Source organism: Oxyura jamaicensis, chromosome 5 (assembly GCF_011077185.1).
Source record: "Oxyura jamaicensis isolate SHBP4307 breed ruddy duck chromosome 5, BPBGC_Ojam_1.0, whole genome shotgun sequence".
Taxonomy (NCBI): domain Eukaryota; kingdom Metazoa; phylum Chordata; class Aves; order Anseriformes; family Anatidae; genus Oxyura; species Oxyura jamaicensis.
In genome coordinates, this window is record NC_048897.1 from 41,573,410 (window position 1) to 41,592,939 (window position 19,530).

The window sequence follows — 19,530 nt, forward strand, 5'->3', positions numbered from 1 at the left end:
ATGTGTAGTAGCATAAGTTTGATTCTTTTACAGGAAATGTTTCCCTGTGCATACTTTTGCTCCTCCTTTCCTCTTTACACACCTTAGCAAATACGCCAGGAGGGGAGATTCTGTTCTGGTCTCAACTGCTGCCTATGAAATTTAAGACAGCTTGATTTTTGGTTTGGCAAAGTTTAGTGGGGGTCGCTTTCAATATTAGACTTGTAATGAAAGGCTTATTGTAACCTTATCTATGTTATGTGGAAGAGATCAGCATCACTCAATCATAAAAAAGGCAGAAGGCTTCTTTTCTTTCTTTAAATGTAATTTAGTTTTCCTTTCCCCCAAGTCTCATTGTGGGTTCACTGAGCTATGCTCCCCTTCAGGCAGAAATGGAAACCAGAGGAGTTGCATTCTTTCAGTCCTTTTCTGACAGTGAGTGTGGCTGCATCAAGCTTAGCAGCTAAAGCCATGCCCATTACTCTGTAGTGCAGCTGTGCAGAACTTGGCTGTTTTGGATCACAGTGCTTTTATAGAGACTTTCCTGAAGATTTCACTAGGTTTGTTGCTGCTGAATTGCACTTTGAGAGAAGAAAAAATGCACAAAAATAAAAATGTCAAGAAACTCAGTGAAAAGACTTGCATTTCATCTGGTTTTGTGTTGAAATTTCATGATGCTATGAAGTTTGCATGATATAGAGGAATAAAAATTATTTGAACCTGGCCCAGGTTTGCACTGAAATGATCATGAACCGTAGCAAAATTTTCAAGTGATGTAAAGTGAGATTCAAGTTTGTAATGAAACCAAGGCCATTTCACATGGATTCAGGTTTCATAATGCAGGTCTCTTACAGCTGTACTCAAAGGAACATATTCCTATCTCAAGATGGGATTTACATACTGTATGTAACTCCCCACATATCCCAGCAAGATTATTACTTTCTTATATAGCCGTAAATCCTAGAGCTTTATGTTATGTCAAGGGAACAGATAATCAGCTCACGAAGGGCCAAATCCTACCCCCTGAACAGGCATATCAGGGCCCAAGAGGTAAAAGAAACTCTGTTCTTTGAGGAGGTAGATTAGCAAGGCATGCCCTCCACTGCAGCACAGAAGACACTCAGCTCACACCAGACAAAATGCAGCCAGCCCCTACATACAGGGCATCACATCACTTGGTGCCTACACCAAACAGGTCAGGCACTTGGTAAGTCACGTCAAATGGGCTCCAACGCAAATTATTCTTTTTCCTAAAAGCAGTTCACTTACCTGAAATTCAGAGGACACTGTCCGGCTAACATGGCTAATGTTAAGTTATGATGAGGATAAACAGAAAACATCTGGTTCTCAGCTCCAGTTCTATTCCATAGCACTAAGTGGGAGAAAGAAATTAAAAGCAGAATAAAAGTTATAGGCCTGCACCCTATCTGATATTATTGAGACTAGAATAGGCTTTTTTTTTTTTTCAGAAACTGAATATTCTTTACTACCACTTTCCTAACATCATCAAACAGCCTCATGAAGAGCCCAGTTCTCTACATCCCTCATTGTCTCCCTATTTAATTTCCCTGATTTGGGATCCTTCCTGTCCTGACCATGCACAGATACTTTGAAGTGGTAGTATCTACTGATGCACCAACAAGAAAAGGGAAGACAGAATCAACATTTTGAAACTCATCATTCTGAGAAGAAAATCATCCAGGAAGGATGCCCCATTTCAAAGACCACAAGAAATAACTTTCCCTCCTCACCAGCAGCTCTCATGTAAGAATGGCTTGTTTCTACCCAGCTTAAGAGGTACTCACACCAGGAAAGCACCAGAGAGCAGGACCTTGTTCAGACCTGATCTCAAATACCAGACCCAACTTCCTTCTTATCTCATTCCCCCTGCCAAACGAGGGCCCTCCCAACACACCCTTTTTAAGCTGTGCATGGAGGGGTGTGTATAGGAAGCAATTAACTCCCCACAGCTGGCCTAATTTCTACAGGATGGCGATACAACTGTGGTCCCTTTTCTAGCCAGCTTAAGGATTAACCTCTTCTTCCCTACCAATGCCTTAAGAGGATGTATGCACCCTTGCACAGTGAGTTAAGGTACAGCTTTGAATTTATTTCATAGCTGACTTTCATCAGCAGTCCCACATCTGAATGACAATGGGCTATCCAGCTTTAAACAAAACACAATATCAAAAACAGATTAAAAACTGAGTTCCGTGTTTACACTCATTATCATAGACCTGGTCCAAGCAAATATATTCTTGTGCTGTAGAGATTATCCAAAAGCATGGGGAGGGAAGTCAGAACCGTACAGTAAAATCTCCTTTCATTCATGCAAGCGATTAATACGTAATTGAATGCTAATATTACAAATAATGATACATGGCACTTATATAGCACCTGCCATCTGAGGATCTCAGCATGTTGCAAAAAGCTACCAAATCTCACACATGCTAACAACATGGCTTATGATCTTTTCAGCCTAACCTTTCAAAACTTTACATGCCATATGAGCGTGTTAAAACCAGGAAATGAATATGCCTGTGACTTCACAGAATTAGACATGCTTTTAGTTTGAAATCTGGTGCAAATATGTGCCCACCCTACATGAAGCTGGCCCCAGAGCAGCTACAGTTAGGATATTATTGGAGTGATATATATATATGTGTGTGTGTGTGTGCATGCTTGTGTGTGTGAGAGCATGTGTGCATACATATTTAATTATTATCTGAGTTTTCATTTACTTAGGGTGTGTCTTGGTTCAATGAAAGAGAGAGAACTCATAATGCCAGAAATCATTTTTACCTTATGCTGGCTGAGACAGAAAAAAAAAAAAAAAAAAAAAAAAAAAAAGGTTTGGCCAGGTTCGACAGAAAGTTCATTAATTTACCCTTGATGAAGTCTCTACCACAGGTGCTCACATAAAGCCCAGCCAGATGTAAAATCTAGATCAGAAGTTAAATTTCCTCCTGCAGGTATGCTGGCAAATGCACTCACTGCAAAGAGCCCCACACATGTACACCTGATTGGTGACTGTGAGGAGTGGTGGGTGAATGATGAAGGTACATAAAATAAAGACTAACAGACTCAACCCATGTGCTTGGCAGATACATAAAAGTGTGTGGATTGTCATTATGTTCTGGATTTGGAGAATGCAACAGCAGTTCCTTTCCAGAGGCATCAAATATTAAATGGGTCAGACCTGGTCCTCAGCTTCTCTAGGAACATGAAAGAGCTGAGTGGGGATGGTGGCAGTTTATGGACATGGCACCAGCTTAGGAACCTTGAAGGCTGGGACCTATCTGCAGGATGGCCACTGATCCAGTCTGTCACCTCAGTTAAATAATTTAACTCCATAATTCTGTTTTTTTTTCCAGTTCAGGGTAAATTCTCCCTAGTTTTTTTAAAATCAAGTAGGATTTTTAAAGCACAGTTTACTTCCATTAATTTCTAATTCTCTGTGAGATTTTCTGTGTCTGTGTGATACCGGGAGACACAACTACGTGAGCACAATGGCTCTGCATGAATCTCTTAATTGTTCTTGGCAGAACCAGTATTATTGATTGGGTATCATCCTGGATGAGGCCTCAAAAACCTATTGTAATTTTAATATGCCTTAATATCAATATTATGAAGTACTACTGAGCACAGTAACCTATTAATTGAAACTTTTGTTTTCAGACCTATGTGTCTATCTCAAGAAAAAAATCTTTTAAGGATAAGAGGACAGTTTTTCTCTCCTCTCTCTTCTTTCCTTCCTTCCCTCTTTCCTTCCAAGAACTGTTCTTCACCATCTTTCTTCTTGAGACATTCAGTCCTCTCCACACTTAGAACTTAAGCAAGGAATCCATCTAAAGCACCTATTCCTCAAAGCCAGCCTACCTAATCAGGAACCATAAATAAAACCATGTGAAACAGGTGAACAGACATGCACAAGGAATGACTTAAAGCAAATAATCATAGTGTTCAAATTACAGATAATTCATAGGGTACAGATTATTGACAAAAATAACTCAGCAGACAATTACAAATAATGAACAAATTTTGGGGAAATAACAATCAGCTTGTATGCATTACATTTACAGAAGAACTGAATCTGCTGGATGAATTATTTGTTATGAAGAGATCAACTAGCACCACTATTTACTTCACAGAGTAACTAAATCCAAAGAGCATACAGTGGAAACCCCTGCAGAATGGAAGTATTTACATATTATCTATGCCTGAAGTGTGCAATGGAAGTTGGAGAGAATACACAACTCAAAAGGCATGCTAATCATCCTGGAAATCATGATGTAAAATTAGCATGCAATCAATATAAAATGGCAAGCAAATAAATGCAGACACGTGACAAAACTGGGCCAGAAAAGTCCAGATCGGTATCAAACTTTCTCACTGATTACATTTATTTGACAGATAGGGGAATTAAATGAGGTTGTTACTGTTATTGCAGGGCATAGACCAGAATTTCACACTCATTTGACTTACATGCACACAAAAGCTTCCTAATTTCTACCCTGTAGAGATGAACTGATGTTTGTAGGTTTGTACTAGAATTTAATGGATTATGAGGTGTTTGGATCTTGTTATGCAAAAATCTGTGAACTGTCTTCTTGAAATTTTGTAAATTAGCAAAACTGGAATATAATTGAATTTCACAGCAATTCTATTATAGTTTTGGTTCTTCCAGAAGAGAAGGCAAGAAACTGAGAATGACGCACGTATACTGGAAGGAACTCAGATTCAATGCGCTGCTCTAGGCTAATCTCTTCTGACTGCATTTTGGGATCTTTCTTTGAAGGCATTCGTATTGACTTATCTCAGCTATGAGCTTTTTTTGTAAAAGTACACCTTTAATATTAGAGCATTTCATTCTGACCCATCTTAAGCCAAATTTTAGACCAGAGGATATTTATTAGCGTCATGATTCTAAACACATTTACAATGTTCAACAGCTTTAAATAGGGAATTTGTCATGAACAATATCTTCTCTCTATTTCACAATCCCTATTATGGACTCTATTTATAAACCTATGTGGAAAAATATTGTTAAGACAGTATTCAAGAAGGGAGATTAAAATGAACATATGTTATTCTGGTAAAATTAATAAATTTTCTTGTTCTCTGTTCTCCCCCATTGGGGGGCGCGGATTGTGGGGGAGAGGAGGGGGGGGGCCGGGGAGAAAACAAAACAAACAAACAAACAAACAAACAAACAAACAAAAATGAATAAGGTTTTAGGAGGCAGTTTGGGATCAATCCCTTTTTAATAGGGTTATTCTTATCATACCAGAACATTAATGTATTTTTGTTGTTTCCTCTGTTCGAATGTTGGTCGTCATTTCAGACTGCATGCTCTGCTGCACAAAACATGAATTCAGCATGTAAGTTGCAGAAGTGTACCAGATTTGATCTTGACCAAAAAATCAAGTTTCCTAATCATTCTATACCCCCAGCATTTCTAATATTCCCTACTGTACCATATGGGACTGGAATACTCAGTGGGAGTTTGGGCAGTAGAAAAATCCAGGGTGAGGCTACATGAAGCTAAAAGCACCATTTGAAAACTAAAGTTGTCTCGCCGCTATGACCAGAAAGTCTCCACAAACCACTAATAAATGTACTCCAGACCACAGTCGGGGAAAGGCTGAGATAGACAAATAATTTAATAACCAGAACATGCTCTTCATTCACAATGCTTTCTTTAAAGGGGAATGAAAAAGGGGCACAGTGTCTGACAAAGCATTTCCTTTAGGCAATACAATACTTACTTTTAATTTATAATCCAGTTTACTTGGCAAAAATGACTTTTCCTTCTCATTTCACTGCTATGTACTTTGCTGGGAGCCAGCCGGTCACCACTTTCTGCCCTAGAGGTAGCTGCTTTTCACTGGTGCTTTATATTGTTGTGAAGTGCTTAGGGATTTACAAGATGGAAGACACTATAAATGTGAGAAATTGTGGAGCTCGTTAAAGTTATTACGAAATTTCCACTTTGTATTAGTCAGATCTTTTCACAGCCACTTTACCACTGAAGTCATCAAAATGTCATCAATCCTTTCTTCTAGAAGAGGGCTCACCAGATTCATTTAAATGGCATTACCCATTCCCATATCCTGTACAATTTAGATGACTGAGAAATATTCCCAGTTAATCTTTAATTTTGTAAAAAATAAAACGTGTTTACACTCTGCAAATTTCAAACTATGTGCAGTTTGAACTCTTTCTCTTCCTTAACTTTGGTTAGGCAGACAAAAGCAAGTATCCCATCTAAAAAAACAAACAAACAAACAAAAAAAATTGTACTTGTACAAATCTACTTGTATACCAAACGCCTACTTGTAGTAGAGTAGTTCTTGCATGTAGTTCTGGCAAATCATGAATGGAGATCTCACTTACAGCTTAGGACATCATAGATACAAACAGTAGAGCACATGCATGTACACAAATACACAAATCATCAATTTAGGTTAGTCCAAATGGTCCTGCAAGGAAACAAAGAAGTAACTAATTCATTGTGTGAGCAGCCTGGCTGTTAGCAGCTTTACAGAGAGAGACTGCAGCTTAACTAAAACATTATTGCTGAAGTGGAAAAAAAAAAAAAAAAAAAACACGCAATTATGACATTCAATTATTCTATTAAGTTAAATTAACTATTCTTCTTGTTCTTTGAAAAGAGCAAGATAAAGGACAGGATCCAAATAATTAGGTCAACAATGATGAATTCTGAAGAAAAGCTGTCTAGACTTCTATTTTCATTTTCAAATTTGAGCAGTTGGGTTTTGTGTGCCTGTATGTGTTTGCTCCTTTGAATTCTCAGGGTGGTCATGTTAATAAGTTTGCCCCGGCAGGTAGAGTGAAGTCTGGATCAAGGTGTGGCATTCTCGCTTTGATGTCGGCTGTCACGCTCGACTGCCTCTGGATCTCTTTGGCAGCCATCAAGTCTGTTGTCGTGGGATACAAGGTAAACCAGGGCTGTTCTGCCGTTTGGCACAACTCAAAGGAGTTAGTTCAGATCTGCTGTGAGGTATTGTCATCCTTACCAGCTAAATATGCAAGGACAACATAACTCATAACAAACCTTTAGCTAAGAAGGCATTGACTCTCACTGGGTGTTTAGCAGAGGCTACAGTATGTTAGTGCCATACGAATTGTAGAGGACTGTTTGTTTTGGTCTTGTGAAGGGGAGCTATACAATGGAAAGGAAATAGTGGAACAAGACAAATAGTGAGTTGGCATGTATTTAGACAATTGGAGAACAATCCACAAAAACCTTAGAAGAAAGGTGGTGTGAGAAGTAATATAGAGGTAAAATAAGACATTCTTCAAGTGGGATTTGCTGGACATTTAGCAAAAGGAAAGAGTACACTTATACAGCAGTATTTTCCCAACTTTTCAATTCATACAAACATCAGTAACTAATATCAGCTGTCTGCAAAGCATGATGCAAAACAGAATGAGCAATTTAAAAGGAAGAATCCAATACTAGATTTCCCTTCAGCACACAGAAGTCTGTTTCAAAGGGAAGCTCAGTAGGTACAGTCTATTATTTATCAGTGTGACTAATTTGAGGAACTCCCATGGTTCACATGAGGAAGTTCTTCCCTGCTTATCTCAACATTCTGTAGTATAAAGCCTTTCATGCATGTTGTCCTCAAATGTCAAAAATGTTTTCATTTGAAAAAGAGGGTAGAAAAAAAAAAGGGGACTGGTCCCAGAAGCTGAATCATCACACTGTATTTCTAAGATGATGCTATGATGTAAACTGTAACTGCTCATGGCAGTGCTGAAAACTGAATATTTTAAATATTAAATATTTTAATAGAAATGTGAAAACTTTTGTTTAGCAAAGACTCTAACTCTATCTGCTGATCTTATTTTCTAATGTTCACCCAGGCTGCTAAATGGTCTCAAACTCATAGAAAGCTTAGAGCAAAAACTGAATGAACATGGGACCTCTGAATTTGGTCTATTTGCTATTGAACAAAGAGTATGAAGATAGAAAAACAGCCATTAGCTTTAAGCTTTTCTGAAACTGAATACCAGAACAATGCTCATGCATTTCTTGTAGTCTTTTAAAGTTACCACATTGAGACAAAGATACAGCTAGGGTCAAAAACATCCTGTCAAGGCCACCTTAAACTGAAGTGAGCACATTAATACAATGTCAATAACTTCTGAGGATTTGTGGAGAAGTATGAGCAGACACGTACAATCTGAACAAGCTGAACTATTGGAAGTCATCTTGCTGCATGGCTTTTTTGACAGCGTAATGAACAATGCCACTGTCATCACAATAAACCCTACAATTTGAAAACAAGACTGAAAACACTGCAAACACCAGTGAATTTGTGAATAACTTCTGAGGCTAAATATGATAAACTAAAGAAAACTAAGTCTACTGCCTGGCCTTAAAGTCCTGCACATGGAGGCTCCCACAATTCCTTGTCATCTCACACCCCTCTCTGTGGCACCTATGTTTTTACCTTCTCCTACTCTGTGGCCCATACAGCCTGGAATGCCATTTACTCATTTTATGTTTACTCATTTACAGCCCCTGGAACTGGCCCAGGAGGAGATGACTCAGCCAGAGGGGGCTGTGCTATACAACATGTAGGAGTGCACCCACATGTGCAGCCCTGACATGGTGTTACCAGACCTTAGAGAGGTACAAAACAAAAGGTATTGGGGAGGGGGGAGGAGGGGAGATGTTAATCAGGAATAGCCTTAAACACGCTGTTCAGAGAATGGAAAGAGAATAAGAGAATGGAAAGAGAATAAGACAGACCATAGACTTAGGAATTTCTTGGCCAGCAGCAGGGGCTTCTAGGAAATTATTCCAACCTTCTGCACGAGATGAGAAAACATTACAGAGCACCACAAATCACTGTATCACCAGTTTAGTCATTTGTTATTTGATGCATATTTGGTGTAGAGTGCCAGGACCTCTTAGGTCAGTTTCAGTCACAAGATCTGTGGAGTTATTTCTGTGCTCAGCTCAGTTCTGGAAGTCCATAAGTAATCTTTTTTTTTTTTTTTTTTTTTTTTTTTTTTTTTTTTACTTTTCCATTTTTTCCCCTTGTGGACTGTAAGTGTTCATTATTTTATCAATGTTAACAATGGAATATATGAGTAAAATTTCTAGAGGCATCTAAATGACTTAAGGACAATAAATCCCATTGGCTTTGGATTCTAAGTCAATTAGATGCATTTGAAAATTTTACCTTTTATCTGCATGCTTCATTAGTCAGATTTATTAACCAATCATTTAGGAAAGAAGGGGCCAGAGCAAAAGTATCCCCAAAGTGTAAAATTTACAACACTGCTATCTATCCTCACCAATTGCCCAAATTTAATTCTCTAATTTAATTCATTAATTAAAGAATATGCTAATTGACTGAAAAACTCAGGCAGAGTTTTCTTTCTGAGCTCTCTCTTGTTGAGAAAAATGGATCCCAGTTCCTAGCAAAATACGCATATCAAGCATAAGACCACTGAAATTCTTTTCAGTTCTACGCTCCTGTTAGCATGGGAAGATTTTCCCCATTGGATATACTATTTCACCCAAATTTTCCTAAGAAATGGGATTTTCTTAGCTTGTACTTCTCATCAGTTCTCTGGCCCATTGCATTCCATTGTCAGTAATTTCATCCCAAATACTCCAGCCTCAGTTATTCTCCACTCTTTTAATTCCCCTCATTTTGCATCATCTCTATGCCCTAGTCCTACCTCAGATAATTCCCCTCTGTTTTTGCCAAGATGGAGCCAAATGGACAAAAAGCCTAACGGACTTAGAAAAGCATCTCTGCAGAGCAGAATGTTTGTGTTTCACTGTAATTTCTTTTTTCCTTACTGCTGACATCTCTGCAGGTAGCTTTTTTGCCTCTGGGCAATAGTGTCATAGGTTCATACTACAGCAAAGGGGGAAGGCTGCAGAACTTCCTTTCCTCTTGGCCCAACACGGCATGTGTTCTATGCCCTGTATTTCTCCACTGTTCCCATCTGCTACATAAACATTTAATAGCCCACAACTGTGTTGAAAAGCTGATAAATTCTGACACATTGGCCCATTTTCTCACTTTAGCCTACAGTATGAAATAGTATATGGCCTTCTTGGCGGGAGAACATATTCAGGTCCCATCCCTGTTTTGTCAATGTTTTTCAATATAAACTCTTTCAGATTCAGAGCTGAATATCATACAGCAACTATTGACCTCACACTCATGATAAAAAAGAAATCAAAACCCCTAAACAGTGCTGGGATTATTGGTCTGTGAATATTTATGTCTATTTACAGTAGATCAGAATTAGTAAGGGAGATAGAATGGAGGTTTTATATCATCAATTTAACATTAATTACCTAAATCTCTTTGAGGATATGTAACAAAAAGCCCCCGACATTTGTGTCACAAAGATTATTATAACATATTGCCAAGTCATAGCCTTGCTGCACTGGTAGATAGAATTCAAATTCAAATCCAGGCTAAAGATGCTACAGCTGTCACCCTTGCCCAGCAAAGCCCTCTTAGGTTCAAAAGTTAGCCGTCCTCCTGCCTGCCTGCACCAAATCAGTCCTGATCCCTGGAGATTACTAATCCTGATTTCTCTGCACATAGTTGACAGGAAGAATAAAGCTATTGTGCCTTCCTAATAATTCAGGCTAATCACATATTTATAAAAGAAAATTAGGAAAAAGTGATTAACTCCTTACAGTTCAACTATTGATATTATAGAGTTAAAAATAAAGAGGCAGCTGGAATAGTTTAAAATGTGTTTAAATTTTAACACAGTGTTATAAAATAATAAATGTTTAAATAACTACATTTTGGATTAGCCTAGTTGCCCAATATTGTGCCACGGTCACCAAGGAAACATCAGCTGATGTTGACAGAGGCTTTCACTTTGGACACACTCATTGACCTAAAAGTGCAGATATAACTCATGGCAGGTCCAGTCCAGAGGTCCACTCTTTAGATGAAAAGGTTTCAGTAACCATTTGAAATAAAAAAAAATCCATGTATAGTATGGCTGGAATCCCTGCATGTTAGGAATAATTTCCGACCTTATTTCTGTATGTATTATAGTGCTACAAATCCTAGAGTGATTCTGGATCCAGTGTGCTAGGCACTGTCCAAAACAGAACAAAGAGTGCTACTACTCATGAGTGTTGGCAATCACTAGCAGTTTGGTATTCAAAGACTTAAAAGTAGACTTAAAAAAATGACAAACCAGAAAAGCCTCCAAAAAGCACCATGCAGTCAGCCATCCCATCACACCATAGGTTTAGGCAAAAACTGTTCCCCTATCCTTGTATTCATGGTATTTCCCTTGTCTCCCGCAGAAGTGTTGACTCACTCCTGACTTTCTCAAGTTCCCATTCGAGGAGAGGCTGAGCAGTGCCATCAGTATGTAACGAAGTCACAGGCACACAGCACCTTTCAAGAAAAAAAAAAAAAAAAAAAAAAAAAAAAAAAAAAAAAACAGTATATCAGCAATTGGGCCCCATGGCACATAAGGTCTTCTAGGAACAGAGCAGGAAATGGTATATTTTAGGAGAGCAATATGCTAGAAGAAAATGAATTACTGAATCCACCCTCATATTGTCCTGTCCCCAACAAACAGCAAGCAATTTAAAACAGTGTCTTCTCTGCAGTAACACCTTTAAAAATAAAGTGATATGCATATTTTTGTTGTTGAAAATCTTTACTTTTATCAGGCACCAGACACTATGAATATTGTCAAAAACTAGTAACTTTTGGATTCTTCTCCATATACTGACAATCTGTTCAGGCATCCAGGAAAGGAATGGTGAAAACTTTACTAATGTTTTGAATATTAACCTTTAAGCTCAGTAAAAAAAAAAAAAAAAAATAGAATGAAAATATATTTCTATGGAGATCCAGCTATATTTCAAGCACTTCCTTCCCTTTGACCCAATTCCATATTTACTCATCTTCCAAACTGTTATTTAGGAGAGGGTAAAAGCAAGAAAGGAAGACAGTCAAACAGGCCAAACAGGCCAAACAGCAGGATATCAAAAACCACAGTCCTCTTAGCTGAGGCTGAGCACACAAGCAGAGGGACCTGTTAGCAAGTGTAGTATGTATGTGACGAAGCAACTGCAGGTTCAAATCCTTGCTCTGCTTGACTTTGCTTTTCATGATCAATATTTAATAAATCCCCATTCAAAATTATTCAGAGCTTGGACAATAATGTTCCACATACAACAAAATTTTCAAAACTTCTCCATCTCATAATGGATGAGCAAAATGTGTTGATACCTTAAAACATACTGAAAATTTCTGTTTTCCAGACAACCTCATTTCAGAATAAGATCTGCAATACTCAATTTCATGTTTCCAATTTATCATTGGCCAGTATTTTCTTATGAGAACAACAGGAGGTTTTAAGAGGTTATAGCTGAATTAGGTTTTTCCTTTATCTAGGAAAAACATTGTATTCCTAATGATTGTGTAAACCATAGTGAAAAGAAACAGGTACAGCTCTAATGCATTTTAGCCAGCTGAAGTAAGTCTCATTTGTTTATCCTAACCAGTTAATGGGTTAAAAATGGTTCAGCACTATATTTACCTCTTATTCTGACACTGTCTGAAGAATGGGTTGGTTCTTTCATTTTGCCTTTTTCAGTAATCCTGGAAGACTGTGAATTCATTTGTGAATGTTTTTCTCCTAGTCTTTCTCTCTCTTCTTTTATATGATTCACGCTGAATGCTCGTTATCCACCCATTGAGTTGTTTGGTTGTGGACATTTCCACATCCCCAAAGAAAATAAGAGATTCCAGAATAAAATAATAAAAACAGAAGTTTAAAATGACCTCTTGATTTGAATGAGCAGAAGGAAATGAGAGCGGAGGAAAAAAAAAAAAAAAAAAAAAAAAAAAAAAAAAAAAAAAAAAAGCTCATGTTTACAAACATTTATCTTCAATTATTCAATTATTAACTATTTATGGAGGGAAATAGTCACAGATACATGATTGGCAAATTGATTTATGTTTAAATAATGTGTCTAAAGTTTGACTGAGCACAGAAGTTCATCTTTAAATAAACAAATGGTACCATAATGTTATAGTCATTAAATATAAACAAGCAGCGGTCATGGTACCCGCCTGCCACACTAAAGTTGTGCAGAAGCATCTGAGTTTCCTTGTCTTTCAGTAAACTGTGAAGAGGTTTCTATCAGGGAAAGCCACTGAAATGCAATGTGCTCACAGTTTTCCTTTCATTGCATCTCTTCACTCAATAGTCAAGCCTGCTGCTGAACTGTGGTTGCTGGGAATAGAAATAGTGTTTCTTAATGTTGCCAGCACAAATAGGTAACTTGAGCTCTCCCTCCAAATACTTCAGCTTTTCTGCTTTCATCGCAGAATCATGTTTAACATGTCTTGGATACAATACCCCATCTGAGGTGCAGGAGACAGAGACAGAAACAGGCAGATAACCAAGGAGTTTTGTTTGGCTAATTTGCTGGGTCTATATCTGTTGCTGAGCCCATTATCACCATGTGAACTTCCAGCCACTGTCCATCTGTCTGGTCTCCATCTCTCACAGTAGCTCAGCTGCACTGCCAAGCTTCTCATCCCTTTTTAGCTGCAATAAGGACTAACAATTTCTCATCCGCATAACAGAATTTTCTATTTCTTGTTTTTGTTTGTTTTGTTTTTGTTCTTTGTTGTTGAAGGGGGGGGGGGGCATTTTTGTGAAGTCAGTGTAGAGTGATGGTGCATCCAAATCTGAAGAGGTGAGAGGGAGTTGGTAACTGCAATGAGAAAAATACTCTAGAAAAAGAATTTTTGTTGTTGTTGTTGTTTTTTCTGTCAATAAAATGCTGTTAGGGAAAGTTGTAGACATTCTCCGTAGGATATATTACTTGCACACTTGGAAATGTAGGACTTGGGAAAGAAGTCATCACTCCTCTTCTTCTCATGTCCTTCCCCCCTACTTGTCCTTCCCCCCTAAATCTTACTCCAGTGGCAAAAGTAGGTTTGTGTTCTCAATAGGGTAGATCTCTCCATCCATGATTTTAAATTGTATATGCACCAGAGAAGCAGTTTGTTTCTTGCTTCCCCTTTTTCGATTCATGAAATGCATGTTTACCACTTCATGAAAATCATGTTAAGCAGTACATTTGGAAAATAAATAAATAAATAAATAAATAAATAAATAAATAAATAAAATCTGTCAGTGGTGATTGAAACAAAAAGTCATTCTCCACTGGGGTAAGCAAAGTACCTCAGGTAAGTAGCCTCTGCACATCCATCCGTGGCTGGATAGCATATCCAAGCTGTCCATTTCACAGTGTGCAACAGGTCAGACCAGTCATTCCTCTATACTTTGTGAAATTATCTCTGCAAATGTGAAATGAGAGTGAAATGCTACCAACTCATTACCTACCGGCTTATGTCCATGTCAATCCATTGCTTAGTTCTGGGCAATGGTAAATGATTTGGAAAGAGGCAAATCCATGAGGAATTAGATCTTAGGCCTTTTAAAAACTTATCAGACCACATTACAAACAATGGTGTATGCTATGGAAAGCATTTTTAGCTTGGGGAATGCAGATGAGAAAACATAGGGATTGAGCAATTAAAAGCCTTGATTCCCCCCTCCCACCTCCAGCATATGGCAGAAAATTGGACCAGAATCAAGCGATGTCTCTCCACGGTGGAGTCTGACTTCTGACCTCTAAGACAATGGAGTCACAAGCTATCCTGAGACTTGATTGAGAAGCCACTTCAACATTTCCATAAGTCATTCTGCCATTGCAGATCTGTCACAATTTTGTCATAAAGTTTGCAGAATTCTGTTGACATTGTGTCATCTCAATAAATGCAAAGGGAAAAAAAATGAGTCGGGGCAGGTGCGAGCACAGATTTCAAGTCTAATGCGTGGGCTGCTGCATGTCTTCTGACATAATCTAGGCTCTCATACTTGATGTTTTTCTGGAGCCGTGGTGAACTCTTCCATCCTTTAAAGCGATCAACCTCATTTGACTAATTTGAGAAGAAAAAAAAAAAAAAAAAGAAAGAAAAACACTTCACTTCCCTTCTCAAAGCATCCTCGGCCAAGTTGGATCTTTAAAAAAAGTAACTTAACGATTTGGGGCCTGGTTGTCATTTATATGAAGGTCAGTTCACACTGATCTGGCTGTGTAAACGGGCCATAAGTTATTTCTACACCCACTTGAAAGACCTCTTATGCTTGCCAGAATGATGTAGAATGGCCTCAATGTAAGTGAGAATTCAGGCTCTTATTTTTAAAGCACTATCCCTTTAGGGAGATGCATCAGTCAAGCACATTATATTCCACTAATTATCTTAATGGAAGTCTACGGTTTGCAGAATGCAAACAAAATGGCCTCTGACAGCACTACAGAAACACTCAGGACAGGCAAGTCCCACAGCAGAAGGTCCCAGAGCCTCCAATGCACCTTAATAATTTCCAAGCCCTAACATCTGACCAGTTCTGTTGTCTATTCAAGTGATTAAGCTCATTGAGAATTTGAGGCCTTTTAACATGAAAAGGTGCAATGCACCAAGATGTAGGAGATCCGTTAGTATGAAGCATGGTCAGATATTCCCATTGCTCCAGCCTTAATGATTATTTTTCTCATGTGCTCAGTCCAGCTGTAATGGGAAGATATTTGTGCAACCAACCCTGCTTGCATATGAGTTTCAAATTAGCACAGGGAATATACACCTGAGAGTGTGTTCCTGATCTTCTGAATGCTTGCATGTTGGTGCTGTATGACTGAGTTTGCTCACATGACTTATCAGCTATGACAGTAGCCTATGATTGTTTAATACAGACCAGCCTGAAATGGGCTAATGAGTAGGCAACAAAGAAGAAAAAGTTTTGGAGGCTCTGGAACTGGTGAGATTTCACATCGGTATCACCAAACTTAATGTTTATTATTATTATTATTATTTGTATTTATTTTATCCCTCAGTCATCCATCTGGTAGTATTTGAATAGATTTTTAATATTCTTTGTAAAAGTTGCATATGTGACCTGGATTCTTTGTATGGGAAACAGGATAAGGCAACTTAGGAGGGTGGTACAAGGGCAAGAAATGAGAAGATAGTTTGTTTAAGTAGAGTTTTTTTGGCTTTATCACATTTAATTTCACTCTAAACCCCAAAAAGAGTGTGAAGGGGTTAGAAACATAGAGCTTAAACTGATAGAAAGAATTGTGTGAAACATGATTTGAGCCCAGTCCAGACTTCAACTTTTTGGGCCCTGGGAGAGCTAACACATTCAGATCCCCAGGCAGATGCCTCCCAGATCTTCATCACTAATCCCCAAGAAGCCTTCTGTTATTCTCTCATCTCCATCAGGCTGAGACCAACCTTCTCACCTCTGTGTAGCTCCCAAAGCAGGCAAAACCAAATTGTCTAACTTTTGGAAGGAAATGGCAAAAAAAAAAAATCTTTACTAACTAGTTTTAATCAGTGTCTACTAATCTCAAGTGTACGTCATTTCAATGATATGATATTTAATAAAAATATTCCATTTTACACCACTGTACTATGACTTTTAAAACTAAACATTTCTATAAAAAGATATGGCACAAAAGCTAATTTTTCCTCCCTTACATGCATCTCAGCCATTATGCGTTTGACCTTTATTCCCCTCATTCTTAATTTAAGATCTCTTATTTATCTCCCTAACCAGTGGGCTTGTATAAATCAGATCTCATTCCCTTCAAAGTAATTATCAACCAGGGAGTTGTTAATTTCATTTTGGATCTATTTATGTGCAAAACATGAAAAACAAAAGGCCCACATGTTACCGCACCTCCAAAATGTGAGCATTAATATCTTGGAATATATACAGATACTTCTTTAAGTCAAGATGGGGAGCTGCCTGACAACTGAGAATTTTCAAGTGCCAGCTTTACATCCTGTGACTCTTGAGATTTCAGATCCTTATTATATGCCCATGAGCTGAACAGGGCTAGCATGAGGCTTCTGGGCAAACCAAGAGAGGAGGTAGCCCCAGGGCTTCAGGTGACCCTAGGAACTTTCCCAGCCCTGCTCCCCAGTGCAGAAGTGGATCACATCAGTTTCAACATGTAATCAACATCCAACATCAACCCTGCTCTCAGCCATGTGGTCCTCACCTTACAGTTCTCAGCTCAGAGGTATGGCTTATAAAATGCAGGTAACAGGGTTGGGAAGTTGAAGGAACTATGTCTTCCTCCGACCAGAGAATCATTCTTCATCAGATCTTCTGTGCAGGGATGCGGATTGCCAGACATAAGAAGCATGAAGTTCCAGAAGCCAAAGAAGAATTTATTCCTAATATCTAATCCAAACAACAGTAGGAAGGCAGGAACTATCATGAATAACATGATGACAGCACACACTGAGCATCCGACGTCATCAGAAAGGCACATTCTTCCAATTCTTTTGTGCACTGACAGTCTAAAACCAATTATAATGCCAAGAGGTTGCTTTTAGATTTGAGCAGGAACAAATGTTGAAGTAAAGTTCTCTGCCTACATTTATCAGGACAAAAGTTGTATTTCTGCTCTGGGATAATAGCTGGGTTTTTAGTTCAAAGGCTTGAAGTGGGTATGTAGGAATTTCACTAACCCCAGAAAAATGTAACTAAGGAACAGGCTATCTTTTCTCCCTTTTTTATTGAAAGTCTGCAGTTGCAGCAGACACAGACTTTCACCCATCAGTGAGTTTCCCAAACTGAACTTGTTTTATTTAGACATCATCCAGGCACCCCCCTGCCAAAGTCATACTCTTGTATCAAGAACATAAGAGTTTTGACTGAGAAAAGGATCTAAGTTAAAAGCATCAAGTAAGGCAAGTACTTGAACAGCAGTATGTTCTGTTAATAAACACATTGAATGTTTTAATGTCTGGCATATACACAGTGAAGTTCTACCTTCTATCGCCCAGCTCCTGGAAGATGGACAGGTACCTCGATTAGTTCTCCTCTTTGATATCCCCCTGACATTTTCTGGAATGCTCAAGAAATTCCATGTCTAAATGACAAGTGAGGGAAAAGAATTCAAGAGCTAATTAGGAAGAAAGCATGATACCAATAATACAAGAACTGAAGGCAGCTGACCAGTGTCTGGGCAGGATGCCTGGAAGAGGTGTAATGGATAGGTCTGCAACTACTCAGCAACACAGATTTCATTGATCTCATGTATCCCATTAGGCACTGCACAATCAAGTTTCTGTCATGTCTGGAAAGGGCACTGCAGGCTTCTGTTCTTCTGACCTTCTCTGTTTTGTTTTCCTTTCCACAGACACAAACGAAGAAGGGAAGAGAAGAAGGGAACGAAGAAGGGAACAGAAATTATCAATGCAGGGAACGCCTGTTGTTTATGAAACAAAGTCAGCACAGCCTGGAATTATAAGGAAAAACTGCAGAAAGCAAGATGGGATGGAACACATATAGCTCGTGTTTCAGAATAACACCAATGTCACTCTTTCCTCCTCTTCCCAAGCCGCATCACAAAAGTGACTCCAGCTGACCCTGCTCAGAGACAGATTTTCTGGAAGCAGCAAGCATCCCTGGTCACTTTTTGCATTTAAATATATCGGAACCAAAACAAGAGACATTTTTTTAAATGTTGAAGTGGAAGTATGACATCACCTTCAGATCTTCCTTTGGTCTGAGAAGTTCCAAGAACAAATCTTGGTCCTCATCTCGGGATACAGTGACACATCTGCTCATCCAGCTTTTGTCCTAGTATCTAGAGTATACTTCAGAGGTATAACTGTCTCCTCATACCTTCATTTCTCCAACTCTTTTTCTGGGACTCCAAATCAGCTTATTCCAAGGAAATGGAGGTCTGATTCTACTGACGGTTTTACTGTTTGGCTCAATTTACCCACTGCTGCTAGCCCTGTTATTATATCCAATGCTGTTACCCATCAACCATCCAAAATAGCGACTCTCCCACAAACACGCCATTCCAGATTCACTTATTGCCATTGCAATCAGTTCCAGCTCCAAGAGTTATTTTTGTCATGAGATTTATTGAATCAAATAAGTTACTCCCCACTTGCTAATATCTGTAACTTCACCAGTTATAGTTCAGACTAAGGGGGATCTGTCTCTCTAAACAAACAGAAACCTAGAACAGAAAGTCAGATTCCAGAGCTCTGCTACTTACTGAGGAGCTAGGACCATCACCTAGCCAGAAATTAGAGGCAGAAAACAAAAAGCAGCATAAAATAAAGTGCTGACCACAGCAAATTCTGATGGAGCTAGGACCATCACCTAGCCAGAAATTAGAGGCAGACAACAAAAAGCAGCATGAAATAAAGTGCTGACCACAGCAAATTCTGATGCCAACAAAAAAGAATGAAAAGGCATACCCTCATCCTTTCTTAAGTATCTAGCATAACTACAGATAGGATAGGATCTAGCATAACTAAGGATAGGGTAGGGTAGGGTAGGGTAGGGTAGGGTAGGGTAGGGTAGGATAGGATAGGATAGGATAGGATAGGATAGGATAGGATAGGATAGGATAGGATAGGATAGGATAGGATAGGATAGGATAGG

The 19,530-nt window shown here is 38.6% G+C and overlaps 2 long non-coding RNA genes across 2 annotated transcripts in view; one reads left to right on the forward strand and one right to left on the reverse strand.

Moving 5' to 3' along the window:
* The window catches only part of LOC118168359, a 39,634-nt gene extending 37,763 nt beyond the window's left edge, over positions 1 to 1,871 (reverse strand). The window contains exon 1 of the long non-coding RNA XR_004751509.1: positions 1,785 to 1,871. This is a non-coding gene — a long non-coding RNA (uncharacterized LOC118168359). The remainder of the gene's footprint in view (positions 1 to 1,784) is intronic.
* The window catches only part of LOC118168358, a 66,476-nt gene extending 47,276 nt beyond the window's left edge, over positions 1 to 19,200 (forward strand). Inside the window, exons 3-4 of the long non-coding RNA XR_004751508.1 lie at positions 6,828 to 6,940; positions 18,266 to 19,200. This is a non-coding gene — a long non-coding RNA (uncharacterized LOC118168358). The remainder of the gene's footprint in view (positions 1 to 6,827; positions 6,941 to 18,265) is intronic.
* Positions 19,201 to 19,530: the final 330 nt, after the last annotated feature.